The 13062-nt window shown below is 35.6% G+C and overlaps 1 protein-coding gene across 1 annotated transcript in view; it reads left to right on the top strand.

Moving 5' to 3' along the window:
* Tenm3 (teneurin transmembrane protein 3) overlaps positions 1-13062 on the top strand; it is a 2620641-nt gene that overhangs the window by 769375 nt on the left and 1838204 nt on the right. Inside the window, exon 4 of the mRNA XM_036166440.1 lies at positions 11669-11716. The gene's annotated coding sequence lies outside the window, so the exon portion shown is untranslated. The remainder of the gene's footprint in view (positions 1-11668; positions 11717-13062) is intronic.

The raw sequence follows: 13062 nt of genomic DNA, 5'->3' as shown, positions 1-13062 counted from the left end.
ATTTTTAAAAAACTGAAATATATTTTCAGATTAGTTTTACATTTGCCAAACACTGAGTAGAAAACACAAAGGTTTCCCTGCCAACTTCTAGATCACTCATATGTAGCTCCCTTCATCCTTAACATCCCTCTACAGAACAGTACTAGCCTTGCAATTAGTCAGCCTAGGAAAGTCTGCAGAGAGTTTTACTCCTGCAGTTGTAAATTCTAAGTGTTTGAACAATTGTAGCCACTATTGTAGCACCAAAGGAGTTGAATGTCTGAGCAGTCCTTTGCACTAGATTTATTCTTTTCCCCACCCAAGCCCTGGCAAGTCTTCATCCTTTTATGGTCCATATGGTTTTTACTTTTCTAGAATCTTCTAAGTTGGAATTGCATATTATGCAAACTTTTCAGACTGGTTTCTTTTAATCAGTAATAGGTTTTCAAGATTTCTCCATGTCTTTTCTTGGTTTTGATAGCTCATTTCTTTTCAATGAAAAATATTACTTTATCTTTATTTACCAAGGCATATTTTAAAGCACGATGTTTCTTCTAACTTTCAGCAATTATAAAGTTCACATAAATAACAGTGTATATTTTTGTATGGGTATGATTTTCCAGGTTCCTTGAACAAATAAAGTAATATTATTACTGGATCATGTGGGACAAGAGGATTTGATTTTATAATAAACCAGTTTAGTGTATTTCACAGTACCAGGACCTCTTTGCATACTTTCTAACCAGAGAATTGACCTTATGCCTCAGTTTCATCAGTACTTGATATTTTCAGAGTCCTTGAACATATTGACATCTTAATGCCATGGAACATCTTCTCCAAGGATTACTTACTATCTCTATATCATCTGGGTTAGGTAGTCTATCAAGGTCATTAGCAAAATTCTAATCAGATTCATCTATTGATTTTTATGTTTAGTTTATTTTTTGAGACAGTCAATCAATATATAACTGAAAGTACCCTTGAAGTCACTATGTAATTCAGAAAGACCTCAAATTTGCAATGATACTCCTGCCTTAACTTCACAAATTCTGGGATTACAAGCATGCATCACCATGCATTGGTGTGTACCTGCTCCGTTTACTTTCTTATTGTTAAAATATTCAGAGTTTATTTTGTACATTTTAGGTATCACTCTTTTTTTTTTATAAACACAAAGAAGTGTTTTTATTAAAGAGTAACTGTAGTGCAGGCAAGCCATGAAACCTCAGCTATTACCAAGAAGCAGAGAATGGAAGACAGAAAAGGCCATACCATTTATGCTGGCATGGAGAGCAGACACATGGCCCACAAGCGACCAGATGGCAGGAAAGGAAGCTGTAGAGAATTGCATGTCAGTCTTTTGTCAGAGATGTGTAAATATGTCCATCCATTACATGGATTTTATTTTCATTCCTTAGCCAGTAACTTTTGTCCAGCAGGATTTGCAATTATTTTACTCGTGGGTCATATCTTTGGATGTATCTATAATGGCATTTCCAAATGCAGGGACACCAAAATCTTCTCCACAGCTATTCTCTAAGGGTTAATGGTTTTGCTAGCTGGCCTTACATTTTACCTTGAGTTAATCCATTTTGAGATAATTTCTATGAAGGTTATAAACTCTTTGTTGAGATTTTTTTCATACAAAGGTACAATTGTAAAAGCACACTCATTGAAAAGACTTCCTTTGCTCCATTATATTGCCTCTGCACCTTTGTCAATGATCAGTTGACTACCTTTGTGTGAGTCTATTTCTCGGCTCTCTGTTCTTTGTCATTGATCTATTTGTCTATTCTTTCACTATGTCGTACTGCCCTGATTACTGTATCTCTATGGTAAGTCATAAAGTCATCTTGTCCTTTCTCTGTCTTTACTTTGCTATATTATATATAAGTTTCTTTGTGGTGACAAATCTCCTCATTTATATCAGTTGAAAAAAGTAAGCTTTAGAGTAGGCTACAATATATTTTCCAAGATTCCTATTGTTTTTCATTTGTATAAGTTTTTTTAATTTTCAGTTTCAGTATGAGGTATACATTCTGAAGATATCTTTTAAAAATTCCAAAATTACATTAATAATGACACTACTTGTATTTCATAGTATTTAATATAATTCTAGAGACCAATTATAATTATTTTCTATTGGTAATGATGAATTTATAAGCCTACACAATTTTCAGGATTTATTAAAAATCTTATTATGACTCTGAGTCATTTAAATCATTTTGTGTAAGAGAAGATGATAACAACAAATATTTCTTTTGTACTTATTAGATCAATATTTGGAGTATTTTAAATATCACTTATTGGATTCAAAAAGAATTCTTATTAAAATTACACCTATTCCTTTGTTAAATGTGTTTGACAGAGTTGATTAATTCACTTGCAGTTGACAAGACATTCTATTAATACTTGCTTTCCATGTCAAAAGATAGAACTCATATCTTGTTTATTGTGTTTTAGCAACTGTGCAGAGGGAAGAAATTCTGTAAATCTTCAATCTCATTTACTCAAAAGAAATACAAGAAAAAGAGTCACGCAGGGCAGTTTAGATGTTCATTCTAGAGTCAACTAACCCCCATGGGGATTGATCCAATTACTTTGGCTTCATTAGCTTGAAAAGATTTTATAGGACTTAAAATTGTCACCATTGCATACTACAAAAAGATTCATAAACAAAGGTTGATTGCCCTCAGATGCACTAGAAGGGTTACTTAACCTTTCCTTTGATGCATTTTTTGAACTTCAAAAAACAAAAATATATCAAGTTAAAGCATTGTTAAAAGTGGGAGTAGCATTTTTTAAAGCACCTTCTATCATATTCTTGGTGCTTTTCTTCCTTCTTTGGCTTCAGATGACAATCAGAGGCGAGTTGGGTCTCTTCTGCAAATCTGTATCTTTATTCCTTCAGAGTGAAAGTGTCTATTCTCAATCGACCGTCTCTTATTTATGTGATTCTTGATATACATACTAATTTACAAAGATTTTTGATATTGTTTGTAAATGTTGAGAAGAAAACAATTAAATTTTAATAAATGAGATGTCCCTCAAACACAAAGCTGAGATATCTTAATTAAGAATTAATTTCTTATAAAATGAAGAAATCTAGAAAATAGAAAGATCAAACACACATGCATGCATTGAAAACACTTTAATGAAAGATGTGTTTATTTATTATCTCTTGCTGTGTTTATTTGCAGACTTAACTACCACATTCCCTTGGTTGAATTGACTCTATATATCTATTCCTGTTTTTTTCCTGGTAGAACAGGGATCATATTTTATTTCCATGCTTTAAAAACTAACTACAAGGCAACTACTCAATAAATGTATAAGAGTTGGAATTAATGCTACAAGGAGTAAAGCGAGTAGAGTGTTTTGATTAGTTTTTGTTGTCAACATGACACTGGGTCACCTTGGAGGAAGGGACCCAACTTAGGAAACACCTCCATCAATTGTAGGCATGATCAGGGGCACTTTTTGGATTAACCTTTGATGAGGGGGGAGGCATCCTTCTGTAAACTAGACCACACCTAGGCAGGTGATCCTAGGACATAAAAGAAGGGTAGTTAAATACAGGACTGCAGAGCAAGCCAGTTAGCAGCAGTTCCTCCTGGTCCATGCTTCAGTTCTTGCCTTCAGGTTCCACTTGGAGCTCCTGCCTTGATTTCCCTGGAGGAAGCACTGTGATGTATAAATGAAAGTTCAAGTAAACCATTTCCTTTCCTGGGTTGCTTTGTTTCATGACATTTATTACAGCAATAGCATGCAAACTAGGACATGTTGTAGGAATGGTGAAGGAGGAAGCAATGCTAATAAAGGTAACATTGCTACCAATGCTCTGTCTCTCTCTCTCTATCTGTCTCTCTGTCTCTGTCTCTGTCTCTCTCTGTCTCTCTCTCTTTCTCTGTGTCTCTCTCTGTCTGTGTGTGTGTATGTGTGTGTGTGTGTGAGTGTGTGTGTGTGTGTGTGTGTGTGTGTGTGTGTGTGTCTGGCAAGGTCTCATATTGCCCAGGTTGACCTTGAATTCCCTGCATAGCTAAGGATGACTTTGAATAACTGATTCTTCTGCCCCACTTGATAATGTGTAAGTTTCAGGTCTTTGTCACCACGTCATGCTGAAATCATGATGAAATATTATCATTTAGCCACAGGGAAGTCTTAGTCTCTGAAATCTCTACCTTTGTAAAATAAACCTCACTAAGACAAAGGAAAGCACCTAATTGAAAAAAAAGAAAGAAAGAAAACAAAGCAAAACTAAACGAAAACTAAAATTATAGGGCTCAAAACCATTTCTGTGGATTCAAATGAAGAAATCTGGAAAATAATGCAATTAAAAAAAAATAACAAGATGATTATAAGCCATAGCCTAAGATACCAGTAGCAGTGAAGTAAGTGGGGACTGGGCAGAGGTTACTGAGAAGTGACTCTCTGTAGGAATAGCACAAAGAGCTGTGAACCCTCATCCTCCCTGAGATTCTCTCTGGCCTTCCCATAGGTTAGTCCTTCACATGGCTTACGTTGTTGATTTTGTTGTTTCACCTATTTAGTTTGTTTGTCTTTTCTTCTAGAAGACTTCATAGGATTTCTTTTCATGCGCCTCTGAACTCATTTTTTTTCCCTTTACCTCTTGATTGGGCTCTCCTTACCCATTAAAATGGATTAACTGGACTGTAAGCAAGAATGGATTGTGATTAACACGGGTTTGCCCTAATCCGTAGTATCTCAAGTTCAATTAAACATTGTTGACATTTTGGACCAGATAATTCTTTTTTGTGTAATTAAATTGTTGAAACTGTTATATACATTATAGAACGTTTGGCAGTATGGTACTAAAATATAGTTGAAATTAAAAGAAAGTACATTAAGTTTTTTTGGTGACATCCTATGGAAACTTGTGGTTAAGGTAATGGCTGGTATTAATTGTCAATTTGCTAGTATCTAAAAATCATCTAATTTCAGGACTGTGAAAGTGATTCTGATAGATGGTCTTGATTATGTTCATTGGTATCAGAAGACACATTTAATTGTGGGTAGGAGTTATTAACGGTGAAGAAATAGTGAAGACAAAAAGTGAAGAATAGGGCTGGAGAGATGGCTCAGAGGTTAAGAGCACTGACTGCTCTTCCGGAGGTCCTGAGTTCAATTTCCAGCAACCATATGGTGGCTCACAAGCATCTGTAATGAGATCTGGCACCCTCTTCTGTATACATAATAAATAAATTAATCTTTTAAAAGAAAGTGAAGAAATAAAGTTCGGTATGCATATATTGTGACAAGCTGCTTCAAATCCCTAATGTCTAACTTCCTCTTCATGATGAACTGGCCTTGAAGTGTGAGCTAAAATCAAACTTTCCTCTCTTAAATAACATCTGTTATCAGCAGGAGGAAAGAAACTAGCAGAGTTACCAATGTTAAGAATTTTTCCTTCACTGAGTCAATGTTAGTTAGTTCCAGCAAACCTTGCTCCTGCAGATGAGTATACAAACTAAATTTTCAAAATCTAGAACTTATTTTTCTATGTTGGAATTAAACAATAAACATTAAGGATTGCATTCTTAATCCATTCTTCAACCTGGGGATGATAAGGTTACATACATATCACTTGTTGGCAGCCTATTTTAAGCACCCAACTCTGATGATGTTGAAAGTACAGTTTCTGAGAGTGTCTGACTTGCATTTCAGGAGTAGCTCATGGGGAAGAACCTGGCTCATTATGAAGTATATTGTATCATCGGTCATCTTATGAGATGACAGGGCTTCATAAGACAAATGTTATGGATCAATCTTCTGAGGCCAGCAGGACATGCAGCCAAAATCCTCATTGGCAGAACAAAACTGAATACCCTTAATGAATCCTGTTACCATGGCAACATGCTGTCAAAATATGGGCTAATAGCAAAAAGGCTAGAAAATCATACCTAGAAGCCAGCATGTCTTTTGGCAGGTTAGGAACTAGAGTCTGGTGCTGAACTCCAGACATTCCAAAGGAGAGAGATGACAGAGGAATAAGCCAAAATCCTGCTGCGAACTCCCCAGGAATTTTAATGTAAATCCCAGAGCAGCTATGTGAAAACAGGGACTTCTTGATCCTTTATTTTCTTTTTCTTTACTTTTATCAATTTTTCTCCCTAATGTAATTAGATGTTAGTTGGTTTAACAATAAAAGGCATGCCAGAAGGACAATGCTTGTATCTTGCAGCATAGTCACATTTAGTCACATTTTAGGAAGTGGAGTATATATATATATATATATATGTATATATATATATATATATACATATATATATATATATGTATGTATGTATGTATGTATGTATTATCAACAATCAACATCTGTAATTCATGACGTTTTGAGATATTAGGGCAGTTAGGACAATGCAAGCGTGATTAGAGGTCCTTGTAGGCTTGTGGAATGAACCCATATTGTGTATTTTTGCTTTTGGAAGATAGCTGCAAAACATTTTTCTAAGACTGAACCACATGGAACAAGTAAATCTCAGAATACCAAGAAATTTAGGTACACTTGCCACTGGCTAAACAAACATGTCCCAGTATCTGTGAGGTTCACTGATTAGTATATCCCTTTCCCGAAGCACCCATGCTGCAGAGCTGTGCTTTCCATCAGCTTACTAAGACTTTGCTGAGTATCCTACAGACTCTCCCCAAACCACATTCCTTTCTTTGTTTCTTTTCTTGCCCAGATGTTGTACTTGTGCTTCCTCTCTTGAACTTCTTTTGTCTTTCTCAGGAAACTAACACTTTTTAATGTCTCTTCTCTGACTATTTCTGAAAGGCAGGATTAAGGCATGGAAACAGTTCATTATGTAAAGTGCTCAGCAGGCAAGCATGAGGACTGGAGTTCAGATTTCCAGAACCCCTGAGGATACTGGGTAGGTCTACCAAGTCCAAGCGTAGGGAATGTGGAGACAAGGACTCCACAGAAAACCTGCTAGCTAAACTAACTGAACAGGCAGGCAAGTTAGGATTCAGAGAGAGACCCTACAGCAAATTTAAGGCAGAGAACTCCTAAGGAAGAAACATTAAGTCTACCTCTGCCCTCCAAGTATACATACATGTCTTCAAAAATGTAAGCACATATAGGCACACATGCATAAAAACCACATCCATGTAGAAATGTCAAATAAGAAGAGATCAAAACCAGTCACCCACCCCAAACACCAAAAACAGATAAGGAATGCAGAAATAACCATGTCAGACTTCACTACTCAGAAATGTAGAGTTTTCTCAGAGCTGGACTCTGAGTCACAGGCAGGGTTTGAAGGGCCGAAGCACAACAAAGAATAGCACTCTAGAAGCTACAGTCTAATACCATGGTAGCTGTCCCCAGTGATATTTAACCTAAAGGAAGATTTCTGTGGCTCCTCCCATAGTTCATCACTAACATAACTCAAAGGGCTCTTTGTAGAGTGTATACAAATTGCACATTTGACTGAAAGAAAAGGTTATACTGCATAGAAGTGTTATGCATGTTCCAGAGCTATGTGGTAAATATTTGACTACATTAGAAGTATTTCATTAATCACTTCGAAGGCAGCATAAATTTAGGCATTTCAATCCACTCATACTTTCCATTTAACAGCAATTCCTTTACTTCAAATGCTTCTACCAAGATTGGGAACTACTTAGAGTGCAACTGTGTTAGAAAAATCTTAGTCAGCAGGAGTACTTTTAAAAACTGTTCTGAAAATGTTAAAGATATATTACCCAAGGAATATAAGGATATAAAAGTTATCTAAAATGGTGTTTTTATATTGCTCTAAAGAAAGGCTACATAATCCAATAACTTCTATGCATTAAAAGATATTATCATGTAGGTAAGTAAGGTAATTTTAAACATTAAAGATATGCTGATTTAGCATAGTTTCATTCTTAAAAATACTATACCTCATTTGCATGAATCTTGGGAAGATGAAAAGTTGAATTTAAAATTAAAAACAGCCAGGCGGTAGTGGCGCACACCTTTAATCCAGCACTCAGGAGGCAAAGGCAGGCGGATCTCTGTGAGTTCGAGCCCAGCCTGGTCTACAAAGCAAGATCCAGGACTGGCACCAAAACTACACAGAGAAACCTTGTCTTGAAAAACCAAAAAAATAAAAAAATAAAAATAAAGTTATGGTATAAAGATTTTCCTATATTAATGAAAAAAATTGTGAGGTATACAGGAATCTTGTTACTATATATCTTCTAAGTAACACTACTAAAGAGAAGAACTCATTGATTATTATTTTTATCCTTATTGTCTAAACTTAGATCAGTTGTTAGCATATCAGTCTTTAAATAAAAGAATTTATGATAAGTCATGTATATATCTCTATAGTACAGTATCTTTTTACTTGTCTAACAACGTACTATCATAAAATACATTATCATGTATGCTTTAAGACTGTTTTTAATTTTATTGTAAGATGGTCAAAATGTTTTAATTTCTTTCATGAGTATCATTTTCCCTAAATTATGTTTTCTAATTTTTAAAAGTTTCTGGTAGAAAATATATTTAAAGAGTAGATTGGGTTGTACTATGTTAGCAGATTTGATCACTAAAATACAGATTTAAAAAAAAAATAACACATTTTTTTCTAACTTTTTATTGGTTCTTTGTGGATTTCACAAGTGCATCCAGTCCCACTCATCTCCCTGTCCCTCAGTATCAGCCCTCTGTCCTTGCAACCTCCCTAGCAAAATAAAATAAAATTTAAAGGAAAAGCCAAAAACACAAAAACAACAAAACAAACAAACAAGAACTCTTGGTGTTATAGTGTGGCCCAGTGGGTCGGTCACACAGTATACCCTTTAGTCCTTACAACTGCACTTCACTTAAGTGTTCATTGTATTGAGTCCTGGTCTGGTTCGAGGTCTCTGGTTTCTGCTACACTATCTATGTTGAGCCCTAACTAGGACTCCTCGTGGATGTCCTGTTGTTGTCTTGTGTCATAGATATACTACAGCTTTGAATATACACATCTGGAGACTTTATGTGCTCTAGAAGCTCATAGATGAGGTGGGTGCTGGGATGGGCTATAAATCATAGATAGCCCTGATTCTGGGCCTGGGCAATAACTGGATTGGCCAGTCCGCCAGCTTCTCCTCTTCATCACCACCACGTTGAGCTCTCCAGCATTGCCCCAGCTAGCTCACCCAATGCAGCAGGAAGCAAGGAGCATGGCCAGTTCTCCCACTTTCACATCCTTGGGTCAGGCTCATCTGCACTCACACCACCAGGGCCAGCTCGATTGTTTTGCCCAGATGCCATGGAGGGCTAGCTCTCCTGACTGCTGCAGTTGGTGAGGGTCAGGGCCAGCTCTCCGACTCTTGTGATCCCAGGGCCAGCTCTCCTTCTGGCTGTAGGTTATGGGAGGCATTTTTCCCTTACCAATGCCACCACCGGGCAAATAAGGGGGGCTGGGGCCAACTCTCCTGCTCTCACACCCTCAGGCCCAGCTGACGTCTACCCTCCTCCAGCAGGGTCAGCTCTATGATGTTGCCCTGGAGAGGTGTACGGCATGGCATGTTTCCCTGAGTGCTTTCACAGGTGAAGGGCAGGGCCAGCTGGTCCTACTCTTGTTACCTCAAGGACAGTTCTCCCACCAGCCTCAGGGGAGGAGGACCCAGGGGCCTCTCAACCTAGCCCACTCCACTATGGCAAATGAAAGGTGGAGCCAGACATCCTATGCACAAAACTGACACAATTTTAATTTTATATTAAATGCTGTTTTTCTACAGTTGGAAATATTTTGGAATGATACAAATTTTAAAAATGACATTGGACATAATACACAGAAATATTTTAAAAGCTACCAATCTGCTACTTTTAAGTTTGACTAGAAATAGAAAAGAAAATAGGTACATAAAATGGAAATGTATACTTACGTTGAAAGATTACTTATGTCAAAATCATGCTTAACACAGAGCGTGCTCACTCATCTGAGGTTCCTCCCTCCATATCTTCAGGTGCTAGCACATGCACTAAAGCAACTGCACAAACCAGAAAAGTGAAGAAAGGAAACGTTGCCGTGGTGAAAGGGCTCACAGTAAGCAGGTTACAAATGATCTGATAGGAGAAATGAAAACAAAAATGGACCGGGGCTCTAATTAGTGATGAGAGATGGAGATAAATACACAAGAGAGCAAAGAGTAAAATAATAGTAAGAATGTCTGAAAAAGTCATAAAGAATCTTACTATTAACTATCTCCCTGAAAGAGGAAAAAATCTATAATACACTTAAGTATAAGTACGTATATAATATATAGTTTAAATGAAAACTGTTCTTCTAAATTAGCAATGCTCTCTTCAAGATCCAAAGACTGTCTCACAAAATACTTAACAGCAGGCATGGGAAGCCCTGCATTAAGTTATTGGTCTGGATTGTTCAAGAGACTCCCCAAACATTAAAGCTATTGCTCTTGCCTTTGGCTACCCTCCAAGAGGTAAAAGGTGAGTTGATATTGCTGAAGACACCATGTAATTCAGACACAGGGTCCAGAAACCCATGGGCTGGAGTTGGCCTGAAAACCTCCTCTCTGAGGACTAGCTTTCATGGTATCAGAAGGTGCCAAGTAAGCTTCCACAGGAGGAAAGCAACCATAGGTCCTACACACCTATGATGTCTATGAACCACAATGACTAGCATGGTATAATACCCCTAAGAGTACAGTAGTTTCATGTGTACTTTTCTGGTAACAAACAATTCCGTCATTGGGTTTAGGACCTAGTCAAAAAAGAGAGAACTAGTTCATGGCAATGGAAACCTAGCCAACTATACTGAACATGTGAAATCACGGATATTAGAGCTGAGCCTTCAGCTCCCACTTTTCTTGTATTTTTTTAGAAATTAAAAAATAAATTAGCTCCTTTTGGAATTTGTTGTGTTAAATATTTTCAGATAATTTTATCTGTGGTTATACATATTTAATTAAACTGTACCATTTCTTTTTCCAACCATGAAAATTAAAATTAACATTTAAGAAATAAGAAAAATTATCCTTTTGCCCCAGTGATCTGGGTAATTTTTATAAATTGGTCTTTGGGCCTGAGTCACTGAGATAATTAGCAAAGTTCCCTATTTCAGGTCAAATGAAATGATAGAATTCCACATCAAACATATAATCTTTTTCTGCCATAGATTAGTCTAGGATCCAAGGAAATGCTTCATTTAATCTGTGGATTATCTCATATCTTCTTTGTCTGTTCAGGCTGTGTCTCTAACTTGATTAGATCCCTTTTTCTTACTTGTTATTTTCCAATGTATTTGATGGATTAGAAAATGTTTGTTGCATCAAAAAGGACTTTGGAAGACCATGAAAGCCCAGTTCTCAAAGCAGAATGAGAATGATCCTTATCCATTCAATATAAACCCATGATTATGTTTCTTATAAACACTGGGGAAATGAATATATTGTCTGTTCCAATGAGAACATTTCGGTTTTTTTTTTTCCTGCAATCAGATTTTAATTTTACTAAGAGTGGTATTTTGTAAAATGCAGTGAACACTGAGAAATAAATTTTAGTTGGCTTATCTAGTTTTTCATTCAAGAAATAAATTAGAATCAGGATATTACATTTATAAAAGCTTTTATTTATGAACATAAAGGAATCTTTTTACTTATTTCAATTTAGATTTTATTATGTTTTAAATTAATATATTCATGTTTTATGACTTTTCAATAGGCAACAACTTCAAACTCCTGGATATAGATTCTGCTCAAGAAAACAAAAGTAAGTGTTTATACATACATACATAAATATATATATTTGTATATATGAAAAAATTTAAAATACTAAGACTCTTCAATGTTTAGAACCCCATTCTGGCTCAAATTACTTAAAATACATTAATGTGATTTCTTAAATTTAAAATAATTTAATTTTTTCTCATTCTAATTTTAGTTACTGTAAAAGTTTAATTAGTTAAAATCTGGTCATTTAAATCTTGTCTATGTATCATAACAAAGACACTCTGTCCATTGTTTACATCAGCTTTGTTATGTGGATTTTGTTAACATTGATTTCCTTTCTGATTAGCTAATTGTGATTCACTTTTCTATATGCAAGTATTCTACATTTGATTATGTTTTGGTTAATAGAATACCTATCTGCAGTTTCTTTTAAAATTATCCAAATGGTTAATAATGTTGCATAATAGAAATTTCATAGGAAAAGTTATGTTCATATCCCCCTGGATAAGAAAGGGGCTTTCTTCTAACTGAAGTGAGATGGTACAGTGAGATGGATTCTCTTGTTTGCTCTTGCGCCATGTAATTTTCATGATGGTTTAAACCTATTTATTTCAACTGTGAACATATGTAACTTGTTTTTCCTGACATCCCCTGTTATCTTTGTCCCTTTCTTTACATTAATGTAATTACTTGGCAATTATCTCAATTCTAAATGAAGTAGGGGAATATCAGCATGCTGCAGGCTCTTTGCTCACTCAGGAATTAAAGCAATTTAAGATGTGAGGCTATAAATGGAAATGTTCTTTTAATGAAAAGCAAGCAGCATTTCACATGCAGTTTTCTATCTCACTAAAACTTACAGAGATACAACAGTGCTCTGTAAATTCTGAATTCTGGATTTTTTTAAATAGTTCATCTTCACGGTAGTTTTCCTACTCAAATCGATTTCTGGTGAGTTACATAATGTAGAATATGCTCTGGCTTCTTCCCTCAATGATGCTATTTCCTGCTTATCATACTGACTCAGTAGTTGAACTATTTGGCATTATTCCTGCCCACTGATTTTCAATTTGGCATGACCTCCACAGGCAATTAAAGTGTCTTTCTAGAGTGCAATAAATTCACTATTGTTATGTTATCAAAGAGATAACAGTGTCATATTTATGAAATGTTTATATAGCTGGTTCAGAAATATTTTGGATTAAAAAAGAAATTATCTTATTTTAAAAGTTCCAATTTTGCTTTTGTTTTATTTATATAATTTAATATCATCGTTTAGAAAATGCATGTATTTCTATTTTAGGAGATATGAAACTAGTATTAAGTTGATAAACAATATGGTGTGAAATTATTGTTAAAATAACTGAAAGTATGTCTTTGTCTTTA

Source organism: Onychomys torridus, chromosome 17 (assembly GCF_903995425.1).
Source record: "Onychomys torridus chromosome 17, mOncTor1.1, whole genome shotgun sequence".
NCBI classification, from domain to species: Eukaryota; Metazoa; Chordata; class Mammalia; order Rodentia; family Cricetidae; genus Onychomys; species Onychomys torridus.
Note: the sequence above shows the minus strand (reverse complement) of the source record. Positions and strands in the feature narration are given on the sequence as shown.